A 13,945-nucleotide genomic window follows, 5' to 3' on the forward strand; every position below is an offset into this window, starting at 1 on the left:
GGAAGAGGAGAAGAAGAAGGAGAAGGATGAGAAGAATGAGGAGGAGAAGGAAGAGAGGGAGGGGGAGGAGGAGGATAGGGAAGAGGAGAAGAAGGAGTGGGAAGAGTAAGAGGAGAAAGAGGGGAAGAGGAGAGGAGGGGAGGAGAAGAAGGAGGAGGAGAAGGAGGATGAGAAGGATAGGGAGAAGGAGGAGAGGAAGGAGGGGGAGAAGGAGGAGGAGGAAAGGGAAGAGGAGAAGAAGAAGGAAAGCAGGGAGGGAGGAGAGGAAGGGGAGGAGAAGGAGGAGAAGAAGGAGGGGGAGGAGGAGTAGGAGAAGGAGAAAGAGAAATTAAACTCAGAGTTAGCAGGAGGAAGGAAATAACAAAGGTCATAACAGCAATAAATGAAATAGAGACCAGAAAAAAAAAAAGAAAAAAAAAAACAATGAAACTAAAAGCTGTTTTTTTTAAAGATAAAAGAAATCGACAAAGCTTTAGATAGACTCACTAATAAAAAAGAGAGAAGACTCAAATAAATAAAACCAGAAATGAAAGAGGATACATAATAACTGATAATACAGAAATACAGAGGCTCATCAGAGACTAGGAAGAACAATTATATGTCAACAAACTAGACAACTTAGAAGAAATGGATAAATTTTCAGAAACTTATAACCTAGGAAGACTCAATCATGAAGAAATATAAAATCAGAACAGACCAGTAATGAGTAAGAAGATTGAAACAGTAATCAAAACTCCCAAAAAACAAAAGCCTAAGATCAGATGGCTTCACTGGAGAGTGCTACCATTTAAAGAAGAGTTAATACCAATCCTTCTCAAACTCGATAAAGAAAGAAAGAAAGAAAGAAAGAAAGAAAGAAAGAAAGAAAGAAAAGAAAACACTTCTAACTCATTTTACAAGGCTAGCATTACCCTGATACCAAAGCCAGACAAGGACACCAAAGAAAAGAAAATTACAGGCTAAAATTTCTGATGAATATAGATGTAAAGTTCTTCAACAAAATATTAGCAAACTGAATTTAAAAATACATTAAAAGGATCATACACCATGATCAAGTGGGATTTAGTCCACAGATGCAAGAATGGCTCAACATCCATTAGCACATTAGTGCTATATCATATTAACAAGGATAAAAATCATACGATCATCTCAATAGATGGAGAAAAAGCATTTGATCAAATTTAGCATACATTTATAATACAAAAAATTCTCAAGCAAGTGGGTATAGAGGGAACATACTTCAACATAATGAATGCCATATATGACAGACCCACAGATACCATACTCAATGGTGAAAAACTGAAAAGTTTTTCTCTAAGATCAGAAACAAGACAAAGATGTCCTTTCTCTCTCCTTTTATTCAATATGGTTCTGAAAGTCCTAGCCAGAGCCATTAAGCAAGTAGAAATAAAAGGCACCCAAATTGGGAAGGAAGAAGTAAAACTGTCACTATTTGCAGATTACATAATATTATATACATAAAACCCCAAAGATTCCACCAAAAATACAAGCAATCTGTTAGAATAAATTAATTCAGTAAATTTGCAGGATACAAAGTCAATAGATAAAAACCAATTGCATTTCTATTCACTAAAAACAAACAGAAAGAGAAATAAAAATGTCTAGAAAAATGACTAGAAGAAAATGACTCAATACATGCCTCATTCACATTTGCATCAAAGAAATAAAAACCTAGGAGTAAATTTAACCAAGGAAAGGAATGACTTGTACACTGAAAACTATAAGACATTGATGAAAGAAACTGAGAAAGACACAAATAAAAGGGAAGATAGTCTGTGCTCATGGATTAGAAGAATCAGTATTATTAAAATACCATACTACGAAAGCAATCTACAGATTCAATGCAATCCCTATCAAAATTTCAATGGCATATTTCACAGAAATAGAACTAACAATCCTCAGATTTGTATGCAACCACAAAAGACCCCAAATATTCAAAAGCAATTTTGATAAAGAAGAATAAAACTGCATTGATCACACTTCCTGATCAAATTATATTACAAAGTGATAGTAATCAAAACAGTATTGGCATAAAAACAGACACAGAGGGCAATGAAACAGAATAGAGAGCCCAGAAATAAACCCATGTATATGTGGCCAATTAGTTTACAACCAAGGAACCAAGAATATACAATGGGGAAAGGAAAGTCTTTTCAAAAAATGGTATTGGAAAACTGGACAGCCAAATGCAAAAGAACAAACCTGGACTACATTCTTACACCATGCACAAAAAATAACTATAAATGAATTAAAGACTTGAACATATGAACCACAAAACTTCTAGAAGAAAACAGACAATAATCTCCTTGACAGTGGCCTTGGGTGTCTTTGTGAATTTGCCAACAAAAGCAAAAATGAACAAGTGAGACTATATCAACCTAAGAAGCTTCTGCACAGCAAAGGAAACCATGAACAAAATGAAAAAGCAACCTACCAAATGTGAGAAAATATTTGCAAATAATATATCTGATGAGATTAATATCAAAATACATTAAAAACTTACACAACTAAAAGCAAATAAATCCATTTTAAAAGGCAGAGGATCTGAACAGATACTTTCTCAAAGAACACATACAGATGGCCAACAGATACAGGAAAATGTTGTGGGTGTTAACATCATTAATTATTAGGGAAATACAAATCAAAACCACAATAAGATATCACCTCATACCTATCAGAATGGCTATTATCAAAAAGACAAGAGATAACTAGTGTTGGAGAGGATGTGGAGAAAAGGGAACTCTTATACACTGTTGGTGGGAATGTAAGTTGGTGCAGCCACTATGGAAAAGATTATGGAGGTTCCTAAAAAAATTATAAATATAACTACTATACAATTCAACAATCTCACTTTTGGGTGTTTATCCAAAGTAAATGAAGACATTAACTTGAGATTTATGTACCTCTATGTTCATTGCAGCTTTATTTCAATACCCAAGATACAAAAAAACCAAGTGTCCATCCATGGATGAATGGATAAAGAAAGTGTGTGTGTGTGTGTGTGTGTGTGTGTGTGTGTGTGTGTGTGCCTTCACAACAGAATACTACTTAGCCATTAAAAAATAAAAATAATATCTTACCATTTGTGACATGAGTAGAACTTGAGGGCATTACACTAAGTGAAATGTCAGACAAAAAGGTAAATATGATCTTTGATCATATGATCAAACTATGGTCTCACTTACATGTGGAATCTTAAAAAAAAATTCACAGATACAGATACTCTGTTTGCCAGAGCCAGGAGTGGGGGTGGGTAAAATGAGTTGAACAGGTCAAAAGATACAAACTTCCAGTTATAAAACAAATGAGTCATGAGATATAATGTAAATTATGGTGGCTATAGTTAAAATACTATGTTGTGTGTTTGAATGTTGTTAATAGAATAATCTTAAAAGTTCTTATCACAAGAATTTGTAACCATGTGTGGTAACAGATGTTAAGTAGACTTATTGTGGTGACCATTTCACCACATATACAAGTCTCATATCATTATGTTGTAAAACTGAAACTAATATAATGTTATATGTCAATTATAACTCAATAAAATAAATGTTTTTAAGTGGAATTTCAAAGTAGAATATCAGGTAAGGAAAAACTTTAAGCATAATTAATCTTTATTAAGTTGACCCCATTTTAGGAATTCAGATTTCAGTTTTAAAAAAATTCAAGCATACCAAGATTATAGAGGCATTGGAGATACATAATGTCATCAGTTAATGTCAGTTTTTTTTTTCAACGTTTATTTATTTTTGGGACAGAGAGAGACAGAGCATGAACGGGGGAGGGGCAGAGAGACAGGGAGACACAGAATCGGAAACAGGCTCCAGGCTCCGAGCCATCAGCCCAGAGCCCCACGCGGGGCTCGAACTCACGGACCGCGAGATCGTGACCTGGCTGAAGTCGGACGCTTAACCGACTGCGCCACCCAGGCGCCCCTTAATGTCAGTTTTTAACATCAACCTTTTGCTGAAACTGAAACCCCTAAAGTCAATTAGGCATTTTAAAATCCAAATGGCTTTTCTTTATAGCTTTACAACACTGTGTTCAGTAGAGATCTTGCCAGGTAGTACAAATTTTTCTGCATTCTGAACTAACACATATGCACCAGAAGAATGCAACCATAAAAAGAATTGGGGGAAAAAAGGAAGGAAGACCCATGTGAGAGGCTTTGTTTTTCAAGAGGCATCCTGTGAGGATTTGGGCTGATTTCATATTAAATCAGTCACCATGTGCACCTTTCCTACAGCACTCTGCACAAAAGGAGAGCCCTAGCATATCTATTTTCAGAATTACAATGTTCTGCTTATATCTTTTTAAAATTGTATATCATGTAGAAAAAAAGATCTCACATCAGAAGTCATGGTGTGACACAAAAGGAGAAAACCTGCTGGAAATTTCCCAGGGTTCTCACCAAGACACTCTCACACAGCAAGCAGCAAGTAAACACTGGGGAAGATGAAAGCTAGAGCAAGTCCAGAGGGAGAGCCTGCCCCCACCTGGGAAAGGCTGGTCACAGAGACTGAACTCAGAGTGCAGCAAAAGGGGATTCAAGAGTTTCTATGTTAATAGAAAGCTCTAAATTCAGCTCCTTGCAGGAAGAGAAAGGAAAGAAAACATGCAAGAATTTCACTTAAGTATTATATCCCAAGCAATGTTTTATGAGCTTTTTATGCTTCTTTAATTTTTATGAAAACCTGGATATTGTTGGATAGTATCATGCTTACTTGATAGAGAAAAAAGAAAAAGACTGAGGCTCAAATAGATTATAGAGATAGAAAGAAAGCAGAGACAGAAATCAACTAGAACTAGGGTGCCTAGGTGGCTCAGTTGGTTAAGCATCCAACTTTGGCTCAGGTCATGTTCTCACTGTCCATAAGTCTGAACCCTGTGTCAGGCTCTGTGACAAAAGCTCAGGGCCTGGAGCCCGCTTTGGATTCTGTGTTTCCCTCTCTCTCTGCCCCTTCCCCACTCGCACCCTGTCTCTCTCTCTCAAAAATAAAATAAAAACATAAAAACAATTTTTTTAATTAAAAAAAATAAATCAACTAGAACTGTTATACCCTAAAGCTTTGGAAGTTTCCTTCAATACTTAAAGTGTCATAAGTGATTCAGAAAGCATTAAGGTAGAATTAGAGAGACCATGGCTGAAAGCAGAGTCCTTATCTTAAAAGGAATTAAAAATGTTTCTGACTGCCTTCTCTACTCCAATTGCATTCAAGGAAGTCCTATATCACAATGACCAGGCTCTCCATTCCCTGAAAAACAGGAGAAAGTGAACTGTGGCCTCTGCAATCCTTTCTTCCATCCCCCTCCCCACTTCCTGGTGCCCAAGCACAAGCCAGTCTGTTCTGGATGGTGAGCTTCCCCCAGAGGCTGCCACTGTTATGCCCCTTGTCTCCAAGCCACAGTTAGCTGCCTAAGCATCCTGTTCTGGATAGTGGGCTCTGGTTTCCTGCAAGGGAACTCTGTTACACATCAGAATAGCACATGCTACCTATGCAGCCTGTAAAAGGTCCCTGTGCAGCAGCTCCAAGACCCTCAGAGAGAGGTACCATGCCTGACTACCCTGCTTCCAAAATGGGTTCATTGGCATGTCTCCAAATGTTATTCAAAATGAAATTCCAGGGTCAAATACATTAGAGAAATTCTGGATAAAAAATAACACAGGTTACTGAAGTAATTAACTACAGGGTTCCTTGGAATTTGATATTCCAATGTGCACTGTCATTCTCCAAGGGTTTAATGTATTATGCAGTGTTTCCAAAATGATTTTACCTGGAAACCCTCTTTCTTGAGTTAATTCAAATGAGCAGTGTTCTGTGGGATATCCTTTAAAGAGAAATGGGGAGAAACAAAGTTGTAGTACTAAGAATTAGGTAACTATCAAGAACAAAAATCTATTTTAGCTACTTCAGGTACAAAACAATGAAAGACTAAGATGCCATGGTTCATATATATGTCTTCATACAAAAGTATGAGGAAAAGTACTTAGGCTCTAGTCTAATCTAGAATTATTCTGTTGGGGGGGGCAACATTGCAGAGAAGTAGGGAGATCCATACTTCCCATGTCTCTCAAAGAAGTGCTGAAGCCAAAGAACTTTGAACTCCAAGAGTCTGGGAGGAAAAGAGACTGAATCTAACAGGAAGAAAATGGGACAAATTGAGAGATAATAGGTGGGTGATTGCGAACTGGGGGAAATAAAATGGGCCACATAGGCACATAGAGGAAGGACCCCCTTCTGCAGAGAGACAAAGGGAAGAGAAAGAGTGGCTGGGGAGAAAAACCTCAGACTGGGACTGAGAGGGATCCCATCTCTAACTGTAGGGCTTCCTTTGGACTGGGGCTGGCTCCCTGTTTGAGCATCTGGGGAGGAGGGAAGCCAGACTTGGGTTCGGTGGTAGATCAGGGGCACAGTCCACCATAGGAGAAAGCAGTCCCCTTCCTGGAGTGCTGTGGGAAAGGACAAAGCCTGCCTGCAACCGCCACCCTGAGGCTCCGCGGCGAGGCCAGAGGCACAGTCTGCAGCAGGAAAAGGCAGTCCTCCCTGAAGTACTGTGACACAGACAAACCTAGCCAGGACCACATATCCGGTCGCACAGAGAGGTGCTTCCTGGTGCCAGAGCACACAGAGTGGGACATTGATTCTTAGCCAAGTGTAGGGTCAGGGAAGTTGGTGGAGTGAGAAGGACCACCCCATCTGTACACACGGCACAGTGAGGACAACTCAAACGGAGTCCACCAGGTTTGTGGAGAAGAGACTGGGGGGATCCCGATTCCCCCCACCCACCACTAAGGTGGGGCTTCAGGACTCTGTCCGAGGGGCCCACAGTGGAGGCGGGACCAGCCTACACCAATCCATGCCCCTCCACACCAGATAACTGTGTATCTACTGGAGCTGGACAGACCCTGTGGAACCAGATAGACAGCTCCTACAGACAAGCGCCACAGCATTGGTGTTTCTTTACATTCCTTTCTCTGTCTGGGTAACTTTATATTCGTTCCTTTTTTCCCACCCCTTTCCTGGTTTTCTTTTCTCTCTCTCTGGATTAACCCTTTTTGTCTCTCTGCCTAGTCAATGTTTCTTTTTTTCTTTTTCCTTTCGTCTGTTATTTCTCTCTGTATATGTGCTTTTCCATCAGCACCGCCTCCACACTGTTCTTTACTTATACCCTGTGTTTCTGGTTTTTTGCTTTTGGATTCTTTTTAGATTTGTGTTTTTGTTTATTTGTTTGTTTGTTTTATTTGCTTGTGTGTTTTTATCTCCTGTTTGTCTATCTGTTTCTTTTCCTTTCCATGGCTAATTCAAGGAACAAATCAAGTCACACCTGGTGGAGCATCCAAAACATCACTATGGAAATAAAATTAATTAATTAAATAACAGGGAAATAAAATAATTAGGGAAATAAAATAGTAGGGAAACAAAATAATTAAAGTCACAACAACAGAAAACAGGTAACAATTTCAACAAAAACACCTCCTGAAGGGCCAGGCCCTGGACAGTGTATGACCACACTTTAATATAACAGTGCTCACAGGTGGAGAGCACACAACAAGCTTTTAAAATTCATAAGGGACAGAACACTTACCAAAATTATGAAATTGAAGAATTCTCCACAAAAGAAATTCCAGGAAGAAGTGACAGCTAAATAATTCATCAAAACAGATTTAAGCAATATAACTAAACAAGAATTTAGAATAATAGTCATAAAATTAATTGCTGGGCTTGAAAAAAGCATAGTGGACAGCAGAGAATCTACTGCTACAGGGATCAAGGGACTAAAACATGATGAATTTAAAAATGCTATAAATGAGGTGTAAAATAAAATGTAGGTGGCCACAGTGCAGACTGAAGAGGAAGAGGGGAGAATAGGTGAATTAGAAGGTAAAATTATGGAAAAAGAAGAAGCTGAGAAAAAGAGATTAAAACAATCCAGGATCAGGAAGGGAGAATTAGAGAACTAAGTGATTCAATCAAATGGAACAATAACTGTATCATAGGAATTCCAGAAGAAGAAGAGAGAGAGAAAGGGGATGAAGGTGTACTTGAACAAATCATAGCTGAGAACTTCCCTGATCTGGGGAAGGAAACAGGCATTGAAATCAAGGAGGCCCAGAGAACTCCCTTTAGACGTAACTTGAATCTATCCTCTGCACAACATATCATAGTGAAACTGGCAAAATACAAGGATAAAGAGAGAATTCTGAAAGCAGCTAGGGATAAATGGGCCTTAACATACAAAGGTAGACAAATAAGGGCAGTAGCAGACCTCTCTACAGAAACTTGGCAGGCCAGAAAGGAATGGCAGGAAATTGTCAATGTGATGAACAGGAAAAATATGCAGCCAAGAATCCTTTATCCAGAAAGCCTGTCGTTTAAAATAGAAAGAGAGATACAGGTTTTCCCAAACAAACAAAAACTGAAGGAATTCATCACCACTAAACCAGCCCTACAAGACATCCTAAGGGGGACTCTGTGAATGAAATGTTGTAAGGTCCACAAAGTACCAGAGACATCACTACAAGCATGAAACCTACAGATATCACAATGACTCTAAACCCATATCTTTCAATAATAACACTAAGTGTAAGTGGACTAAATGCTCCAATCAAAAGACATAGGGTATCAGAATGGACAAAAAAAAAAAAAACAAAAACAAGACCTATCTATTTTCTGTCTAAAGGAGACTCATTTTAGATCTGAGGACACCTTCAAATTGAAAGTGAGGGGATGGAGAACTATCTATCATGCTACTGGAAGTGAAGGGAAAGCTGGAGTAGCCATACTTATATCAAACTAGATTTTAAATTAAAGGTTGTAACAAGAGATGAAGAAGGGCATTATATCATAATTACAGAGTCCATCCATCAGGAAGAGCTAACAATTATAAATGTCTATGCACAGAATTTGGAAGCACCCAAATATATAAAACAATTAATCACAAACGTAAGCAACCTTATTGATAAGAATGTGGTAATTGCAGGGGACTTTAATACTCCACTTACAACAATGGATAGATCATCTAGACAGAGAATCAGTAAAGAAACAATGGCCATGAAGGATACATTGGACCAGATGGACTTGACAGATATATTTAGAACTCTGCATCCCAAAGCAACAGAATATACTTTCTTCTCAAGTGTACATGGAACTTTCTCCAAGATAGATCACATACTGGGTCACAAAACAGCCCTAAATAAATATAAAAGAATTGAGATCATACCATGCATATTTTCAGATCGCAATGCTATGAACCTTGAAGTCAACCACAGGAAAGGTACTGGAAAACCTCCAAAAGCATGGAGGTTAAAGCACATCCTACTAAAGAATGAATGGGTCAACCAGTAATTAGGGGAGAAATTTAAAAATATACGGAAACAAATGAAAATGAAAATACAACAATCCAAACCCTTTGAGATGCAACAAAGGCAGTCCTAAGAGGAAAATACATTGCAATTCAGGCTTATCTCAAGAAACAAGAAAAATTCCAAATGTAAAATCTAACAGCACACCTAAACGAACTAGAAGCTTAACAACAAAGACTCCCCAAAGCCAGCAGAAGAGAAATAATAAAGATCAGAGCAGAAATAAACAATATAGAATCAAAAAAATAGTAGAGCATATCAATAAAACCAAGAGTTGGTTTTTTGAAAAGATAAACAAAATTGACAAACCTGTAGCCAGGCTTCTCAAAAAGAAAAGTGGCAGGACCCAAATAGATAAAATCACAAATGAAAATGGGTTTATTACAACCGATCCCTTTAGAAATACAAGCAATTATCAGGGAATACTATGAAAAATTATATGCCAGCAAACTGGAAAACCTGGAAGAAATGGACAAATTCCTAAACACCCACACACTACCGAAACTCAAACAGGAAGAATAGAAACTTTGAACAGACACATGAAGTGAAGAAATTGAATCAGTTATCAAAAATCTCCCAAGAAATAAGAGTCCTGAACCATATGGCTTCCCTGGGGAAATCTACTAGCATTTAAAGCAGAGTTAATTCCTATCCTGTTCAAGCTATTCCAAAAAATAGAAAGGGAAGGAAAACTACTGGACTCATTCTATGAAGCCAGCATTACCTTGATTCCCAAACCATAGAGACCTAGCAAAAAAAAAAAAAAAAAAAAAAAGAGAACTACAAGCCAATGTCCCTGATGAATATGGATGCAAAAATTCTCAACAAGATACCAGCAAATAGAATTCAATAGCATATAAAAAGAATTATTCAACATGATCAAGTGGGATTCATTTCTGGGATGCAGGGCTGGTTCAATATTCACATATCAATCAATGTGATACATCACATTAATAAAAGAAAAGATAAGAACCATATGATCCTGTCAATCGATGCAGAAAAAGCATTTGATGAAACACAAGATTCTTTCTTAACAAAAACCCTCAGGAAAGTTGGGATATAAGGAACATACTTAAACATCATAAAAGCCATTTATGAAAAGCCCACAGCTAATATCATCCTCAGTGGGGAAAAACTCAGAGCTTTCCCCCTGAGATCAAGAACACCACAGAGATGTCCATTCTCACCACTTTTGTTTAACATGGTGTTGGAAGTCCTAGCATCATCAATGAGACAACAAAAGGAAATAAAAGGCATCAAAATTGGCAAAGATGAAGTCAAACTTTCATTTTTCACAGACTTCACAATACTCTACATGGAAAACCCAAAAGACTCCACAAAAAGTCTGCTAGACTGATACATGAATTCAGCAAAGTCGTAGGGTACAAAATTAATGTACAGAAAATGGTTGCAATAATTAAACAATATAAATAGAAATAAAGAAACTGATCCCATTCACAATTGCACCAAGAAGCATAAAATACCTAGGAATAAACCTAACCAAAGATGTAAAAGATCTGTATGCTGAAAACTATAGAAAGCTTATGAAGGAAACTGAAGAAGATACAAAGAAATGGAAAAGCATTCCATGCTCATGGATTGGAAGAATAAATATTGTTAAAATGTCAATACTACCCAAAGCAATCTACACATTCAATGCAATCCCATTCAAAATTTCACCAGCATTCTTCTCGAAGCTAGAACAAGCAATCCTAAAATTTGTATAGAACCACAAAAGATCTCGAATAGCCAAAGTAATATTGAAGAAGAAGACTAAAGAGGGAGGCATCACAATTCCCAGTAGCCTCTACTACAAAGCTGTAATCATGAAGACAGTATGGTATTGACACAAAAACAGACACATAGACCAATGGAATAGAATAGAGACTCCAGAGTTGGACCCACAAAAGTATAGCCAACTAATCTTTGACAAAGCAGGAAAGAGCATCCAATTGAAAAAAGTCTCTTTAGCAAATAGTGCTGGGAGAACTGGATAGCAACATGCAGAAGAATGAAACTAGACCACTTTCTTACACCATACACAAAAATAAACTCAAAATGGATTAAGGACCTGAATGTGAGAAGGAAACCATCAAAATCCTAAAGGAGACAGCAGGAAAAACCACTTTGACCTCAGCTGCAGCAATTTCTCATGCAAAACATCTCCTAAGGCAAGGGAATTGAAAGCAAAAAGAACTATTGGGACCTCATCAAGATAAAAATCTTCTGCACTGCAAAGGAAACAATAAACTAGAAGGCAACCTATGGAATGGGAGAAGATATTTGCAAATGACATCTCACATAAAGGGCTAGTATCCAAAGTCTATAAAGTACTCACCAAACTCCACACCGGATAAAAACAAATAATCCAGTGAAGAAATGGGCAGAGACATGAATAGACACTTCTCTAAAGAAGACATCCAGATGGCCAACAGACACATGAAAAGATGCTCAAAGTCACTCCTCATCAAGGAAACACAAATCAAAACCACACTGAGATACCACTCACACTGGTCAGAGTGGCTAAAATGAACAACTTAAAAAATAACAGATGCTGGCGAGGATGTGGAGAAAAGGGAACACTCTTACACTGTTGGTGGGAATGTAAACTGGGCAGCCACTCTGGAAAATAGCATGGAGGTTCCTCAAAAAGTTAAAAATATAACTACCCTATGACCCAGAAATAACACTGCTAGGAATTTACCCAAGGGATACAGGAGTGCTGATGCATAGGGGCACATGTACTCCAATGTTTATAGCAGCACTTTCAACAATAGCCAAATTATGGAAATAACTTAAATGTCCATCAACTGACGAATGGATAAAGATGTGGTTTATATATACAATGGAATACTACTTGGCAATGAGAAATAATGAAATCTGGCCATTTGCAGCAACATGGATGGAACTGGAGAGTATTATACTAAGTGAAATAAGTCAGGCCATAGAAAGACACATATGTTTTCAGTCATATGTGGAGCCTGAGAAACTTAACAGAAGACCATGGGGGAGGGGAAGGGGAAAAAAATTACAGAGAGGGAGGGAGGAAAACCATAAGAGTCTCTTAAATACTGAGAACAAACTGAGGGTTGATGGTGTTGGGGGAGAGGGGAAAGAGGGTGGTGAGCATTGAGGAGGGCACCTGTTGGGATAAGCACTGGGTATTGTATGGAAACCAATTTTACAATAAATTATATTTAAAAAATAATAATAAATTTAAAAATAATAATTTAGAATTATTTTGACATTGTATCAAAGTACTTTCTCTACACCATTTTAAGGTGAGTGTCTCCTCTCATAAATTTCACTCAAAAAATACCAGATTGTGGCCATCATACACATAACCATCATTTTGTCAATGCTCTAATCTCAAATTGAACATTTACAGGATTCTAGTGTTAGCTGCCTCATAAAGCATTCCATCCTGAGCTCTGATAAAATTCTTCCCTTTAATTGACTCAAAAATCTCACTCGTACTCAGAGGTCCCATTTCTATTCCTTGTAGCAATACGGAAATATTTATCTCAGCATCTACCAAGCCCCTTTCATATTCTCTTTTCCAGCATTTACCATTCAACTCATTCTCAGATGAAAATATTTTAAATCCTTGACCATTCTCATTCTGTGGATGAGGGCTAGTTTTCAGTGTGCCTCCTACCTCAGATATTTAAAATAAACTGTCCCCAAACTACCTATGTAGAGCATCCACCACAGAGAGCTTTCTTTACTACTATTTTGTCACTCTAAGTTTACAATATTTTTTAAGTAGGCCCAACACCCAACGTGGGACTCAAACTCACAACCCCAAGAAAAAGAGTCAGATGCTCTACCAACTGAGCCACCCAAGCACTCCTATAATATCTTTTTTCTTTCATTTTGCCATTACTTAATACTTGCTTCCTGAGATCTTCAAAACTCAAGAGATTTAAACAGTGACCCTTAAGTCCATTCATTTATTTCGTGTAGCCTATCATCTTTAATAACTGCTTCATACTTCTTATATGTCATATCAGAGATTAAGACAATTTGTAAAACCTTAAAAATAACTTATTTATATCAAAATTATAATAAATTTCTAAAATTACTAAATTAAAAAATAACTTCGGAAGTAATTTTGTCTAAAACTTCATTTTACACATGAAAAAAACTACCAAAGCCTGAGTAGTAAAGGGATTTGCTGTAGTCTATTCTTATAATATATGTCTTTGAGCATTTACCTAATGTGCCAAATACTATTCTCTGTGCTAGAGATATACTACAGGAAAAAAAGTCTCTGTTCTATTATGACTTACATTATATTTGGACAAAGAATTGAGAATTGAACCCATTCTTTCTCTTGCTCAGTATTTCTGTCTCTCTCCTCTCCTTTTTAATATCAAGATAGCTCTATAAAATTTTCATATATATAATGTCCAAGACTAATGAAAGAAAATTTATATTTTAATTAAAGCTGAATTATTTCCAACAGGTCAAAAATACAAAGTTTACTATTCCTTTTTCCTCAGCCTTCCAAGTAACCCATTTTATGGTCATATAACCCTTGCCTTCAGGGTTTGTTAA

General features: G+C 37.3%; 1 protein-coding gene across 1 annotated transcript in view; it reads right to left on the minus strand.

The window, feature by feature from the left end:
* Positions 1 to 13,945, minus strand: part of OCA2 (OCA2 melanosomal transmembrane protein) — a 527,910-nt gene that overhangs the window by 31,593 nt on the left and 482,372 nt on the right. The gene's annotated exons all lie outside the window — the stretch shown is intronic.

Source organism: Herpailurus yagouaroundi, unplaced genomic scaffold (assembly GCF_014898765.1).
Source record: "Herpailurus yagouaroundi ecotype Mexico unplaced genomic scaffold, PumYag 185, whole genome shotgun sequence".
Taxonomy (NCBI): domain Eukaryota; kingdom Metazoa; phylum Chordata; class Mammalia; order Carnivora; family Felidae; genus Herpailurus; species Herpailurus yagouaroundi.